Source organism: Corvus hawaiiensis, chromosome 4, assembly GCF_020740725.1.
Source record: "Corvus hawaiiensis isolate bCorHaw1 chromosome 4, bCorHaw1.pri.cur, whole genome shotgun sequence".
Taxonomy (NCBI): Eukaryota; Metazoa; Chordata; class Aves; order Passeriformes; family Corvidae; genus Corvus; species Corvus hawaiiensis.
In genome coordinates, this window is record NC_063216.1 from 36,693,093 (window position 1) to 36,708,314 (window position 15,222).

The following is a 15,222-nucleotide window of genomic DNA, read 5'->3' on the forward strand; positions in this document are numbered from 1 at the left end:
CAGTTCTTCTAATTTTAGATTTAATTATATTTAAGGAAAATTCAAGAGCACAGTTTAAAAAACAATTCCAATATTTTGTTCTGAAAAAAATCAAACCCAAGAGGTAGAGCTGTTGGACTTTTCCCCTGTTTTCATCTGCTTAAAATGGTTTGAAGAACATCACGTGGGTCTATAGATTGTTTCTTTCAAATTGAAAATGCATTTTTCAAGAAGAAAAATATTGCCTGTGAAATTTTGCTAATCTCTCACATGTACAGAGAATGCCGATGGCCTGAAAGATCCCTCCAGCACAGTTTTAAATATTTTTTTGCCTCATAATGAAGAACTTTACCAGTGTCAGGCACTGGTTGCCAGTGGTTTGCCTCTAGGCATAGGCAGTTGTTTAGAGGAACAGACATTTGGGGGACAATGAATTGGCTATAGTGCTTGTGACTAATCCATGTTCTGTGGATGCCAGAACATTGGAAGGCCAGTAGCACTGCTGGGACGTGGCAATTTCCAGAGGCAGCAGTCACTGCTCCTATTCTTGCAAAAGAGTCAGCAACACTGATTTTTCCAGGGTTTTCCCCAGCTCCACTTTGCTGGCAACCGGTTTCCTCAATGGGATGTGATCCATTGTGATTGGGCAGCAAAAACTGGTTTTCTTACACTGCCTTGTCCTTTTTTTATTTGTATTCCTCATATTTTCTCACATTACAAGGAGTGTGAAGGTGTGGTGCCTAAATCAGATGAGGGCTTGGGCATCTTGACTAGGACTTAGGTGGAAAAATAGTGTCTATACTCATCTTCATTACCTGAAAAACCCTCGGTTCTGATTGGGCTGTATGGTGGATCACCCTCTTCAAAATAGGAAAACTATGACAGTTTACTTCCAAGTACAAAGCAGGTCCAAACCTGCATTTGCTTCCCTCAAGGAGGCAGGCAAAACCTGTGCATATTCAAGGAGCCACTGCAAGAATGCTGGCAGTGTTTGTGTTTGAGCATTAAGGCATCACACAGTGCATTACAGAAACTGTTCTTGCAGGTGGTAGAGTCTCATGTGGACACAGAGAGAGCAAGTGAATGCCTCTACAACTCGCTGCAGATTCAAGTTTCCTCCTGTACAGAAAGAACCACATTTCCAGCACAGGAAGATCCAGGACCTGGGTCAGATGAGTGATACACACTGCATAGAGCTGCAGTCTTGCTGTCCAGTCACTTGAAGATATCAATCCATGTATGGCTATTCCAGCAACTTTAAGCAGCCTGAGATGGGGCAGCCAAAGGCAGTCCCTGCCTTCTCCAAGATTGTCATGCATTCTACAAATATAACTTCTGTTAACTCTTGAGCAAGATACATTCATCATTTTTAACCTATCTGTAACCTCACTTGTGTGATGAAAAGAATTCAGAATGAAACACAAATAATGTTTAAGAAAGCCATACAGCACCGGAAGGGAGATGTTGACAAAGAACATTGAGATGTGTTTACAAAAGCTTTCTTCACTACCTGATTGTGACCATGGAAACTCACTGATGCAAAGCCCGGTGATGCTGCAGTCTGCTCTTTCAAGCCATTCTTATTTGATCTACTTTGTGAATAATCCGAAGGACTCTTCAGTTTATTGGAAAAATAATGCAGGGGTGGGGAGTGGGGGGAACAGCAGAGTAACAAAGCATGAAGTACTTACTGCCTTCTTTGCCTCAGTCTTTAATAGTGAGACTGGTTGTTCTTTGGGTACCCAGCCCTCTGATCTGGAAGAGAATGAAGCTCTGTAATCCAAGGGGAAATGGTCAATTAGCTCAGTTGATTAGAGCATGGTGCTAATAACGCCAGGCTTGTGGATTCAATCCTCATACGGGCCATTCACTTAAGAGATGGACTTGGTGATCCTTGTGGGTCCCTTCCAACTCAGAATATTCTGTGCTTCTGTGACCTGCTATACTTGTACACATACGTGTGTCTATGGGGCTGGATGGCATCCAGCGAAGGGTACTGAGGGAGCTGAGGGAAGTGTTCGCTGAGCCGGCCTGCATCATTTCTCAGCAAACCTGGCTGACTGGGGATGTCCCAGTTGACTGGAAGCTAACAAATGTGTTGCATATCTTCAAGAAGGGCTGGAAGTAGGATTCAGGGAACTACAGGCCTTTTAGCCTGACCTCAGTGCTGGGGAAGCTCATGGAGCAGATCTTCCTGAGTGCCATCGTGCAGCATATGCAGGACAACCAGAGGATCAGGACCAGCCATCATGGGTGCATGAAAGGCAGGTCCTGCTTGACAAACCTGATGTCCTTCTATGACAAGGTGGATGAGGGCTGTGGATATCATCTATCTGGACTTCAGTAAAGACTTTGACATTGTTTCCTACAGCATTCTCCAGGAGAAACTGCTTGTGGCTTGGACAAGTGCACTCTCTGCTGGGTGAAAAATAGGCTGGATAGCTGAGCCTGGAGGGTGGTGTTAAATGGAGGGAAATCCAGTTGGCAACCAGTCACCAGTGGTGTGCCCAGGGCTCACTATTGGGGTCAGCCTTGTTTAATACCTTTATCACTCATCTGGAGGAGGGGATTGAGGGTATCCTTGGTAAGTTCACAGATGACACCAAGTTGGGTGGGAGCATTGATCTGCTGGAGGGGAGGAGGGCTCTGCAGAAGGATCTGGGAAAGCTGGACTGATGGGCTGAGGCCAATTGCATGACTTTCAATAACGTGAAGTGACAGGTCCTGCACTTGGGTCACAAGTCCCCAGTATAGCAACAGGCTGGAGGAAGAATGACTGGAAAGTTGCTTGGAGGAGAAAGACCTGGTGTGCTGGCTGAACATGAACTAGTGTGTGCCCAGGTGGCCAAGAAGGACAATGTCATCCTGGCCTGTATCAGGACTAAGTAAGGGATCGCCCCCCTGTACTTGGCTGAAGTTGCATCTCAAATACTGTGTTCAGTTTTGTGCCCCTCCCAGTTGAGGTGCTGGAGCATGGAGCCACTAAGCAATGGAGCTAGTGAAGGGTCTGGAGCACAAGTCTGATGAAAAGCAGCTGAGGGAGCTGGGGTTGTTTAACCAGGAGAAAAGAAAGTTCAGGGGAGACCTTATTGCTCTCTACACCACTTGAAAGGAGGGTATATCCAGGTGGGGGTCAGTCTTTTCTTGCAGGTAACAAGCAATAGGGTGAGAGAAAATTACCTCAGGTCGCACCACGGAAGGTTTAAATTGGATATCAGGAAAAATTTCTTCCTAAGAGTCACAGGCTTCCCAGGGAAGTGGTTGAGTCACCATCCCTGGAGGTATTTAAAGATGTGTAGACACCTCACTTAGCAACATGGTTTAGTGTTGGGCTTGGAAGTGTTGGGTTAACAGTTGCACATAAGATCTTAAAGGTCTTTTGCAGCCTAAATAATCTATGATTTAAAACTCAAGGCCCCTGTCTAATCAATGTTAGCAATGTCACAGAAACTGAGGCAACACTCTGCCATTATTCTAAACAGAACAAAAGTGTCAAAGCCCTAATATTCTTCCTAATGAAATGTGAGTAATAAAGCACTCCCTACCATAGTGTTTGTCATCTATATTGATCTAATGGATCAGCACCTTTTATTTGTGCCCTGTAATCATCAATTCTTGCCAAAGAATCAAGGTGCACCTTGTCATATGTTCCAAGCTTTGAAGCTGAATTCAGTTAAGAATTTTTAGAGGTAGCCAGTGAGCCCATTCCGACAGAGGCATGCTCCAAAAATACTCCAACCTTCTATTTCCCTTGTGAAGAATTTGAAATGGTACAGAATGACATTCATCACATGGCCACAATGAAAAGAATTGGTAAGAAATGTCAACTTTATTAGCTCACCAGCTGTGCTTGCTGCCAAGCCAACCTCAGGTACCATTTCAGTTGCTCTATCACTCATGACTTCCCTTTTCCCAGGAGAGAGCTTTCATTATGCTTCAAAGAATTGGAACATACTTGAGAGATACAGTAGAGGAAAAGGGCAGCAAATGCTAAGCAATGTGAACTATAAGCATTTCTACTAAAACAGGGTATTCAACATGTTTGATGAATTAAGAGATCAGTGATCCTTTACTTCTTGAGCTATAATAATAACCATTCAGGGAAAAAAAGAGACTCCACATGTGTTTCTCAGATCCCAGTCTTCCCATTTCCTGATGAATCTGCTCTCTTTCAAAATTGGATGATTGCACAAGTTACCCTGGCTTCTTTCCTTGCCATGGGTCCCCAGGTTTCTGGTGACTCTTATCCTTATTTAATTTACACTGCTGCCAAATTGCAAGACAGTTGTGAGGCCAGACAACTCTGCCAAAGCAGACATTAGAGCTTTTAACAATAGGAGTGGACCAGCCTCCTGGGTTCACTGGCATTAAGAAATTGTACAAAAAGAGTGATGCTTGCTCCATCGTAAATACTGATCACTCTTGTGTGCCATAAAAAAGTTACCAGTTTATCAATTCTTATTCTTTTTCTTATTATTTTTCCAAAGACTGGAGGATGCCATTTCTTCCCACTGACTTTTGAGGGAGTTGCAGGGTGGCTAAATGGTTATATTTAATTTCTGTAGCTGATTACATGTGAGTTCCTTCTAGCAAGACCCAACTGTCTGGGAGGAGAAGCAGTGGTTTCTCCATTAAAGCTGGTTTTCCCAGCTTAAAAAGCTGTGAAGTCACTTTCTATTTTGCCAAGAGAATATACTGAAGACTTGCTATACTATTTAACTCTGAATCTCACTGTATTCCCTGGGAAGGATTCATATTTCACAATGAGCATTGTTAGACTGAATGAACCTGAGAATGAAAAGAAAATATAACAGAATGGAACTATAGAGAAATGATTCAAAGTATACTTTGTTTCAAATGGGAAGTAAAAACAGATTCAGTCACTGTAAAAGGATTGAGTTTGTCTTGACCAAGTTTTTACAGTGGATGCAAGCTAGAATTGGAGCCCAGAACCACTGCTTCTTATGCCTGTGACCTTTAGGACAAAAGTAGTTTCAATCTGTCATATAAAGAATATACCTATGTATCAATCTACAAGGACCATGGGCATGTTTTAAATTAAAAATATTGATTCTCTTACCCCTTACGCCAAAATACTATTGCTGCTTCTGAGGCAGAAAGTGGAAACTGAAATCTGCCTACTAAAACAAATATGCATTTATCTTACTATATGACTACCTACTACAGATATAACCTCCAATTTGAAACTGAGACAATTTTTTCAGATGTATTTAACCTTGTAAATCCTGGTTTCATGTTCATTCAAGACGTGACAGGTGTACTCTATTTTATACATTATAAGAAGCTTGGGGCTGTACAGCTTGTGCCAAAAAGAAGTAATTATATATTTAATGTTTCCTTCTTGTGATGTAGTCCCTCTTTTCTTGCTTCAAATGTGCTACGTTCAGACAGAGGTACAAATACATCTGAGACATCAGTAAATATTCTGTAGCTGGTTTTGATGTGGTATCACACACCTTCAAAGACAAGCTTTCTGCCAGAGTGCTTGTTCTGGTTGCTGGTTTATCACTCTGGTTCTACTGAGACAGAATCATTAAACAAATATTATTTGCACTCCTGGTACTCTGTGTGTTGCTTGTGACTCTTCTTAGAGGGGAAAGAAATTGGTCTGACATTCAGGCAACAACGGAAATGTGAGAGTTTTCTAACATAGATCAGATATTGATATAAAACCAAGAAGAATTAGAAATGAGTTGGTTGATTTCTGAAAAAGAATGGAAAAACCTCAGGAGAAGTTTTCTCTGAAGTCCTAGTGACACTGATTACAGAGCCAGATGTGCATAGTTCATGCTCAAATCTGCCCTGTGAAGTTTTAAATTGGTTGTTAACAAAACAAGAAAGTGCTATTAAAATCATCAAAATAAATGTAAAAGGGAGAAGGGTTTGTTTTTACTGACTGTCAGCAATCAGTGGAAGATACCAATGAGAATAGTAAACATTTTAGTAGTAAATTTTAACATATATTTCAAGTTTCAGTGGAAAGTACACATCAAATTGGCAGCATTATGGCAGGTTTCTTTATGCTGTTTTATTTGGGGTGCAGCAATGCCATGGGCTCTTCACAAACCCAAAGAAACTGGCTTGTGTCCACCTCTCCCCTTAAGACAGAGAAGAAAGAGATTCCTGTACACCTCTAAGAGCTTCACAGCCATCTTCTCTTGGTGTCACACATGCTGGCCAATTCTGTGGTTATTTGGCAATGAGGCGAGAGTGCACAAGCAAGGCAGAAGGTAGGTGAGAGAAGAGAGGAGACAAGCCAAGGAGATCACTCTCAAAGCTTCGTTGCCAGATAATGAGGAAGTCGTGTTGATAAGCCCAACTGTGCTGATTTTATAGGTCACTTTCTAACCCTGTGAATCTTCCCAGGGGGCTACAGGGCCTGAGGAGTCTCCGTTCCCTTCATCAGGAAGGAAGGGAGTAGAGTGTACTGAAGATACTAGAGATGCCTCAAGTTACTCAGGATTTCCATCAGATCTACATGCTTCCTCTTCTGTTATTTCAGCCTGAAAAGTCCCTTCACTCTTTCCACTGCCATGTCTAAGTGCTTCTAGATACTATTTCACCTTCTGGGTCTTCAAAGCCTCAGGCAGTTGAGACACAACAGCTGAGGGGAAGCAAGAAAAGAAGTTGCTTTGCTATAGCCCTTTCAGGAGCATTTCACACTAGTGGATTCTGTGGCTGTGGGAAAGGACTTTCCAAGACAGCAAGACTTGCCTGTCACTCTCAGAAGGATAATATTGTGTCTCAGAAAAATAACTGCTGGTAGCTCTTTAAAAATTTAGTGAAAAATTCTGCAAGAACGATGTTACGACTGTCCTGAGCAGAGAGATGCAAGGTGTTAAGAACATTTTTAGTGCAGGCACATCTGATTTCTGGATAATTTTTTTTTTTTTTTGCCTAGTTTGCAGCAATATATATTCATGCCCAAAAGAGAAACGTGAACCAGAATTCTTGCTTGCTGAGAAAAAAAGAGTAAAAAATAATTTTAAGTTGATGGAAACATTTCTCTTACTACATGCATTTTCTCCTATGACTGAAACTGTCATTACTTTTTCTGATCACTATACAGAAGCCAACATATTCCAAAATTCCACTGTAACAAAGGGCAGAGTGAAAGTCAGAAGGAGACAAAAGGTTACAAGGAAACAGTGAGGTAATACATCTTTGCATGACAGGCAGTGGGGCCAGTGGCCTGGTACCATGGCTTTACAAGCAGTTTAAGCCAGCAGAAACTAATACCACTGCCAAAAACCAGTCCTGCCCTGTCTTTTTCTCTGGTTGATTATTCTGGCTTCTGTATCCTCTGTACACCCTCCCTTCACCAGCTACTCCAGCCCAGCACAAGCATTGATGCAGAAAACAGCTAATGGAGCAAAAGATAGTTATTTTTACCCATGTCAACTTCCTGACTCTTTGTTGTGCTGCCACACCACTATTTCTGCCTGCACATGTCAGGGGACCAGAAAAGGAGCAAAAGGTAGTGATCTGTATGGGTGGAAGGGAAGTGCCTTTCTTAGAGGTGGTGTTCTCTATTACAAGCTCAAGCTGGCATTGAAATGAATGGTACAGTAAGTGTAGCATTTTTTATAGGCAGAAAAAGGAAGTTCAGGTTGGATAATGAATTTCCTTGTAGGATGCTTTAAAGGAGCTCCACCCTGTGGAACACAGTGGACAGAGGAAAAAAAAACAAGAATATTGATTAAAAAATGTAGGAAGCTGCTGATATTCTCTGGTACCTTGGTTTGACTAGGCAGGAGTGTTTAAAATGGATGAGACATATTGGCCAAGCAGGGCCAAAAAATAGAAAGAAAAAAAATGAGTTTAGATGATACAGGAAGGGGAACAAGTGAATGGATGGACAGAAAGTGCGATGCAGATGAAGCAGCAGCTTTGGAAGAAAACTTTCACTATGCCTAAATTTGAACACTGAATTCCACCTTCTCTTAAAAATGAAAGTGCTCCTATTTTTCTCAGTACAGAGGAGAGCCAGGCTACAGTCATCTGCAGGCATCCTACAAGTACACAGTGATGGAGGCACATTCTATTATCACTGGTTGAAGGAGATGTAGAAGTGTAACAGGACCTTTAGGTTGTGATGAAGTGATCTCCAGTAATAGTTCGTAGTGTTTGTTTGGCAGCAGGACCATAATACAATTATCTGTTCCCAAGTGTTAGCTTCTAAGATTTGAGTAAAAAATATTTGCTCATTTGGCTTTGTATTTTGATCTAGGTGAATTTATTTTTTCCCTCTCTGAGCTCCGCATACCTTGAACACTGAACCGTTCAGTGCTTCTGCAGGAGATCTTGTAGGCACTGCAGAAAGAGGGTGTTTTCCTGAAACAAGGACAGGTTACTGACCAATGGGGAAAGGGTTGCATTGCTGATAGAGAACAGAAAAGGGTAATTATACCTGGGTACCTCAATGGCTTAGTCATTCATGCCCAGGGGACCAGTAAAGAGGCACTTGCACTTAGTGCTAATCACTCCAGAAACAAAGACATCTCTTTGCTATTCTCTGACTTGCAAAGGCAGGTACACCCTAAACGTTTTGCAAGTTGCAACACTGAGATTTGGTTCCTAATAAAGACTATTGTTCAGACAAAGTTGTTCTCTTGCACTACCAATTGAGTATCTGAGACACAGATGAGAGAGCTAGATACCTTGTAGCTAGCCAGGAGCAGAATCCAGTTCTGTTGGATCCTGGTCCTGTGCCTTATCTGGTAGATCACATGCCTTTTCAGAGTTTAATCTGTTATTCAATGTATGTTTAGCCATGGCTTAGGATACACTAATTAATGTAAATTAAGACCAGTTGGATATCTCCATTATATGTAACAGTGAGCTAATCATTCATAGAAGGTTAACTGAAACACTGCATATGTGGACCATGTCTCTTAAGACTGTTTGGCCTCATTGGAAGCATTAAGACTGTAAATTGTGTAAAATATTCCTAGGTTCATTTGGTTTATTATTTTATAATGACAGCTCTGGTATGAAAAACTCTGGGGTTTTGTTCCTCTGGAAGGTTGTTTTTGGGTTTTTTTTCCCACTGGAAATCCTCTTTTCAGCTCCTCTGCATGAAGCTCTGTGAGCAAGAATCATGCATGAAGAGAAAAGAACACAGGGGCTTTAGGTTAACACTGCTGTTTAGGCATGGGCCAATGATCAAACATCAGCTTGTGTGGCAGGGAGAGTGCTATATAACTTATAAATCCAGTAACTTGTTTAAATGACCAAAAACTCGAAGCAAATTTCAATCAAAAGTACTTGAATACCGAAAAACAAAATATCTGTAAAATATCTGTCTTGTGCTAGTGTTGTACAGGGAGTTGCTACTGCAGTAGTTTGGTCTGCAACTCTTTGGAACCCATTGACTCGAGGATGGTTTTCAAAACAGTGAATTTTGTCAGCATGGTGATCATCCAATTTAAGAAGAGTCTGGATGACTGGAAGGGCATTCTTCTGGAAATGCCTTGGGTTATTTATCCAGCCCCTGAAATAATGTCACTGTATTGAAGCACAAATATTCTTTCTATTCCCAAATAGAATATTTTATCTATTGCTGTCTTCCCTCATGCTTAAGCACTAGTATTTCTCATAGAACACTGTAGGAAATATTCAAGTGCTGATTACAAGGTAAAATGTATTTTTAGGCCAGAAGGCCATTGCCCTGTTTGGCTTGAACATCCTTGTTACAGTACACCTATACACTAGCTTTGTATAAATTTGTATATCCTTAGCACAGTTGTCCCTGTTCCAGCATTCCCATGTGTTTTGCTGTTGCTGACAACACCATTCCTTTTTCTCCCTTCTGAAAGTGCAGGGCAGACAGCAGGATGCTGTGCTGCAGAAGTACATCTGTGGCAGAAGAGGGTACACTGGGGCATCAGTTGTGAAAAAAGCTTCCTGTTACAATTATGATAGAGCACAACTTGCTAAAAGACACAGAAAACAACTGCTGGAGATGAGGAACAGGCTGCTAATTTGCTTCTGAGACTGTGATGCCATTTCTTTTAGCAGCAGTCAGAGTAAGCCTGGCATAAAAATGAGTCAGAAGAAAGCATTCTAGAAAATTGTGGCATTGAAATTCCAGCTATTTCCTAATATTTTTTCTGAAAGTCTTGAAAATAAACTAAGAGCCTGAATGTGCTAGTGCATCTGTTTTTGTCTATCTAAAACAAAGTTTGGTTTCTCTGTCTTCACAAATACTCAAAGCCTCAAGCATTGTCACCAATGAAAACAGAAACCTTTTATCACTGTGGGGCTGTTAACAGTGGATCTGTGATTGGTGGGGCCTAGTTTATTTCAGGGCAGAGAAGTATGATGCTTTGTTTCCACACAGATGATGCTGCAAGATAGCTCAGTACATCCTACCATGTGGGAGCCACCTACAAGCATGGACTTAGCATTGAAGGCAAAGACCGAGGTTTTGCATCTGTACTTGCAACCAGGTCAAGTTGTTGGAGTTCTGAGAGGAGATGTGAACAGCTGTCACTACCACAGTGTGTGTTGGTGTTGTCAAAACCACAACTGTTCTGTTGTCCATTCCCTCCCACGTTGTCTGCTGGCTATTCTTTGCTCTTCAAAGGCTGCTCAGGCAACACAAGGCTGCCTTGAAGAAGTGTTTCTCAGTCCGTCTCCCTCTGACCTCATTGCCTCCTTCCACACTGGGCTGCTCAGATAGGATGATGCCTGCTGGATGGGTTTGTCCTCAGGGGTGAGGTTTGTCACGCTGACTGTACAGGGGCTGGACAAGGAGCCGAGTCGCAGCACGTAGGTGTTGCAGCTCTGGGTACACATTTTCACCCCCTCTCCAACAGAAAATCCTGAAGCAGGAACACGCTTCAGTAACAAGGATATTCCTCGGGAATTTTGCCTGGAATTTCTTCCATGTCTCTCCGTGGGAGAAATTCACAAATCCTGCTCATATCCTTGCCGAATTCTTTATAGTTTGGGCAAGCAAGCTGGATTTTTGCGCATGGGCTATGCTACTGTGGCTTCATTTATTCAGCAGGGCCTTCTCTGATACCCAAAAAAGCTGTGCTATAAAGATATATTAGCATGGCATCCCAGGGGAAAGACTTTCCAAAAGTCTGTGTCCCAGTTTTTGGGCTGCTATTAGGAATCATTCTTCCCACTGCTGCCATGCGGATTGACAACTTGTTGCATTAGGCTCTCATGCTGAGGGTAGATCTGGGTGTTGGTTTTAAAAAATATTCTAAGCCCTAAAGCACTTTATATCAGGTATTCTTATGCCTTTTAGTAGGTCAATGACTCCCTGTAGCTTTTGTGCTTTTAGCATATAAAGACACAGCAGCACTGATACCATAACCCCTCAGAAACCCCTGTAATATAAAATAACTTTGAGTTTGAGCCTTACATTGAAGAAATAAAAATAAATTAATGGGGTTTGACTGCTTGTAGATTACTATACAAAGTTTTTCATGGTTTCTATTCATAAGGCTCTTGGAACATAATGTGGGCAATTTCTCATGTTGGGAAAATCTCTCTCTGTTAAGAATTATGGCTCTCCAGCTCTGTTAGGACTGTGAAAACTGTTAAGAGTAATATTTGCATATTGATAGGGAACAGAAAAAACTGTGCTTTTAAAATAGCTTTCCACTGAGCAGGAGTTACTGTCACTATAATGATAACATTTGTTATTTTGACCTTTTATTTTATTTTTCATAAATTCCGATTGCTGCTCCAGCGCATGAGCCAATAGAACAAAATTCTGACTGTTTGTTAACTTCAAATGTTGTATTCATCCACAGTAACCCCACAGATGTCCATATTTTGGCTGTCTGAACTTCTAATCTTATTTAAATTGATATATTTTATTGTCTCCTAACCTGACCTTTGGTTGTTTTGAACAATACTGCTAAGATAAATAGTGTGCTCACAGAAGAACAACTTGCCTTAGGTACAGATCATAGGAAGATAGTGGTCTAAGTGTAAAATAAACAGAGGTGACTTAAACCACTTGCTATCTCAGATTCAAATCCATCCCCACTTTTTTTCAGGTGAAGGCAAGTGCCACCTCCCAGTGAAGTTAGTGAAACAGGTTAGTGCCTTGTCTCTGAAAAGATTTTACCCTTGATTGCTGGGCTACTCTGAAAAGTGAGATATTTGTTCACTTGCTAGTGAAAATGGCCTTGTGTGCAAGCTCATTGTGTTCACCAGTACTTTGCCCTGAGAGGATGTATTTCCTTTGCTGTGGACTTTTATCTTGGTGAATTGTATTGATCCTGTGAGAAAGAGGAACAAATTTTGACCTGAATGATGAAAAAATACCAAATTAGGGCAAAAAAAGAAACGTTTCTGTTTTGCACGGTAACTGATATTTGTAGAACATCTTATGGAGGGAGCCAAGGAATTTCACTTGTCATAACTAGGAAGCAGAATGGAGAGAGGCAATGTGGCAAGTATTTGTTAGGTCAGGTGTCCCATGAGTTACAATACACGTGTTACCCAAAAAACCAGCGTTACAAGGCTGGCATTGTGATAGTGCCTTCTCTTTAGAGCAACTTTGCCCACCCTGACCTTGAGCAGCACCAGTAGCCCCACTACATCCCTGCTTCTGTACAGTATCTGTTTCAGTGGTGGGGAGATGGCATCCAGCCATCCACAATACCACCTCACCCAACAAGGTTTCACTTCTTGTCCAGCAAAGTGCCTGAGCAGAGCAAAGTTGCTGCCTGTCTGATGTGCACAGGAATCTGTGGAGCTTGGGAGGGTCAAAGATGAAACAGCACAGGGATCATGAGGAACATGAAAGGGATCCCACTGCTGGTGTCCTCTTGGAGCAGTCTGCCTTGGAGGAAGGGAGCAGCCCTCCTGGCACACAAGAGCAAGATCTCAAATGCAGAAGGATCACATATGCTAAGCCTTAGATGACTGCTCAGGAGCTAGAGATCCTTGTCTCCCCCATTCATAACCCAGGTGCTGTTGACTCTTGTTTGAGGTGTAGTTTCACTACAAGAGTCAGGGCTATGTGTATGAGGCTTATCCAGAGCTCTTTGTTTCTCAAAAGAAAAGTCCTAAAGTGAGGACACTTACTGATTTAGTATCAGAATCTAAACTTTTATACCTACTTTCATTCTTCATTAAAAAAGTAATAGCAGAATACACAAGAATATTCCAGAGACTATGCAAAGACATTTGCTGTATAACTGATGGATTGATCCAAAGGTCTCTTTTGTATTCCTCCTCTCAAGGCAAGTTTAAATTTTTCCAAGTCTGTCACACTCCACAACAAACCAAACAAAAATATCTGGTCAAAATATAGAAGGAGGGAAGCTCACACAAGCCTTTCAAACCCACTAATGTGATCTGCTTTTTATCTTTTGCCATGTGTTTCTTCTACACTCTCTGGGATAAATTTATAGCAAGCATTTAAACCCCAGAAAAAGAATCCCCGGACAGATAGTTAGGAGTCTTTTCCATCATTGGTACTATATAATAAAATTAATACTGATCTACCAAAACAAAAAGTCTTTACTGAGAAATGAAAGCCTCAACCACTAATAGCCACATCACTAAAACTGACAGGACATACATATATTAAGTGAAGGCTTCAGAGATCCAGCATTATCAGCAACAATTGAGGTAAAGCTGGTCTTTTTGGGGGAAAAGAAAGATTTTAGGCGCTCTGTATACTGTAAAGGTTGGTTTAAAACCCACTGTAAAATTTCACACGCTTTTTTTTCCAAACCAGCCAACCCTTCAGATCAACAGGTGCATGGGACCAGTCGTTGTCACTCTGAATAAATTTAGATTTAAAGAAGGAGTGGATTCCTCCCACCCATCTGTCCATCTGTAGTATGCATGATATCAGACAAGTGATCGAGCCCATTCTAAACTTAAAATCCACAAATCTATCTTCAAAATATCATCTTTGAAACTGTATATGCTTACATCCCTGACTACCTATTTTTTTTAATATAATTTTCAATTTCTTACATATTGAGGTTCTATGTTGTAAAAGAACAATTATAATGGATGCGCTTTCCGCTCTGCCTCCATTTTAAGTCTCCTAGGAGTCTTTCAGGCCAGACTTTTCTTCTTGCTTTCCATATGGTTGGCAGAAAATTAAGCACATTGATGAAAAACCTCCCTATATAACCTGTCACCCTGAGGAAAAGGCACGTCCTGGTAAATTAGGATTTCCTCCAAGTGATCCAAGTGAAGTCCATTCAGAATCTGCATGTGACCAAAAGAAAAGAGTGGGAAATGGTCTGATTATATTATGCTGCCATGAGAATGTAAAAAGCAACCAATGCAGTGTGTGTGTAAGCTTAGAAGGATTGTAGCCTTTGCTTCTCTATACTGCTTTGCAGAGAAAAGACACAATTCTCTACTTATTAAAGAAAAAATGTAATGTAAGGAATTTTGATGGCAGAAAATTTTTGTCCATGATTTGGAGAGTGTTGTAAGATGGCAACTAACAGTGATATGGAGAGGTTTCTCAAATTTTAAATTAAAAAACTTAGTAAAGATTATCTAATTTGTTAAATTTCACTCCAGTAGGCACTGCCAGATTTCCTTGCCACTTGTGGATGTGTTGGGGATGTTAGACAAGTGGTTGGATGCATCTAATTAATTAACTGAAAATCCAGTGAGCTTGGGTTGCTACTAAATATGAAGAGAGTGTTTCTGGATCAGAAGCCCCTGTATGGTAGACTTCTGCAGGCTGGGAAAGTATTGTGGATTAATATCTCTACACATGATTATGCTCTTCTTATATTCCCACCTATGCATCCATGATGGGCCATTGCTGGAAACTGGCTGCTGAGTTTTCATTCAGTAGCGCTTTCACCTGGTCTAACACAGAGCTCTCCATTCCTATGAAAGATCTAATACTTCAAAATTCAGCTGAACAAACCACCCCACCAGATTTGTCATTGTCTGAAGATACAAATGAACAACATGCCACTAGTGCTGAAAAAGAAAAGTATCATTTAAAAAATGCATAGATCATAGCAGCAGGTGAACCACGATATATAAAAAGGTGAATTAATTTACGCTCTCAATCTCTCACATTCCAAAAGAACCTGAAATGAGAAGTTCCTTCCTTGACTCAAAATTTGGGGAGCTGTATGTCCCTGGGCCTGTGAGCAATACATACTGATTGGGCATCTGAAAAAAATTCATTCTTTCCACTCCCCTTTCTGCGGTCTGTCTCAGATGCTTGTTGGGAGGAGAGAACCCTTCCCTACCATT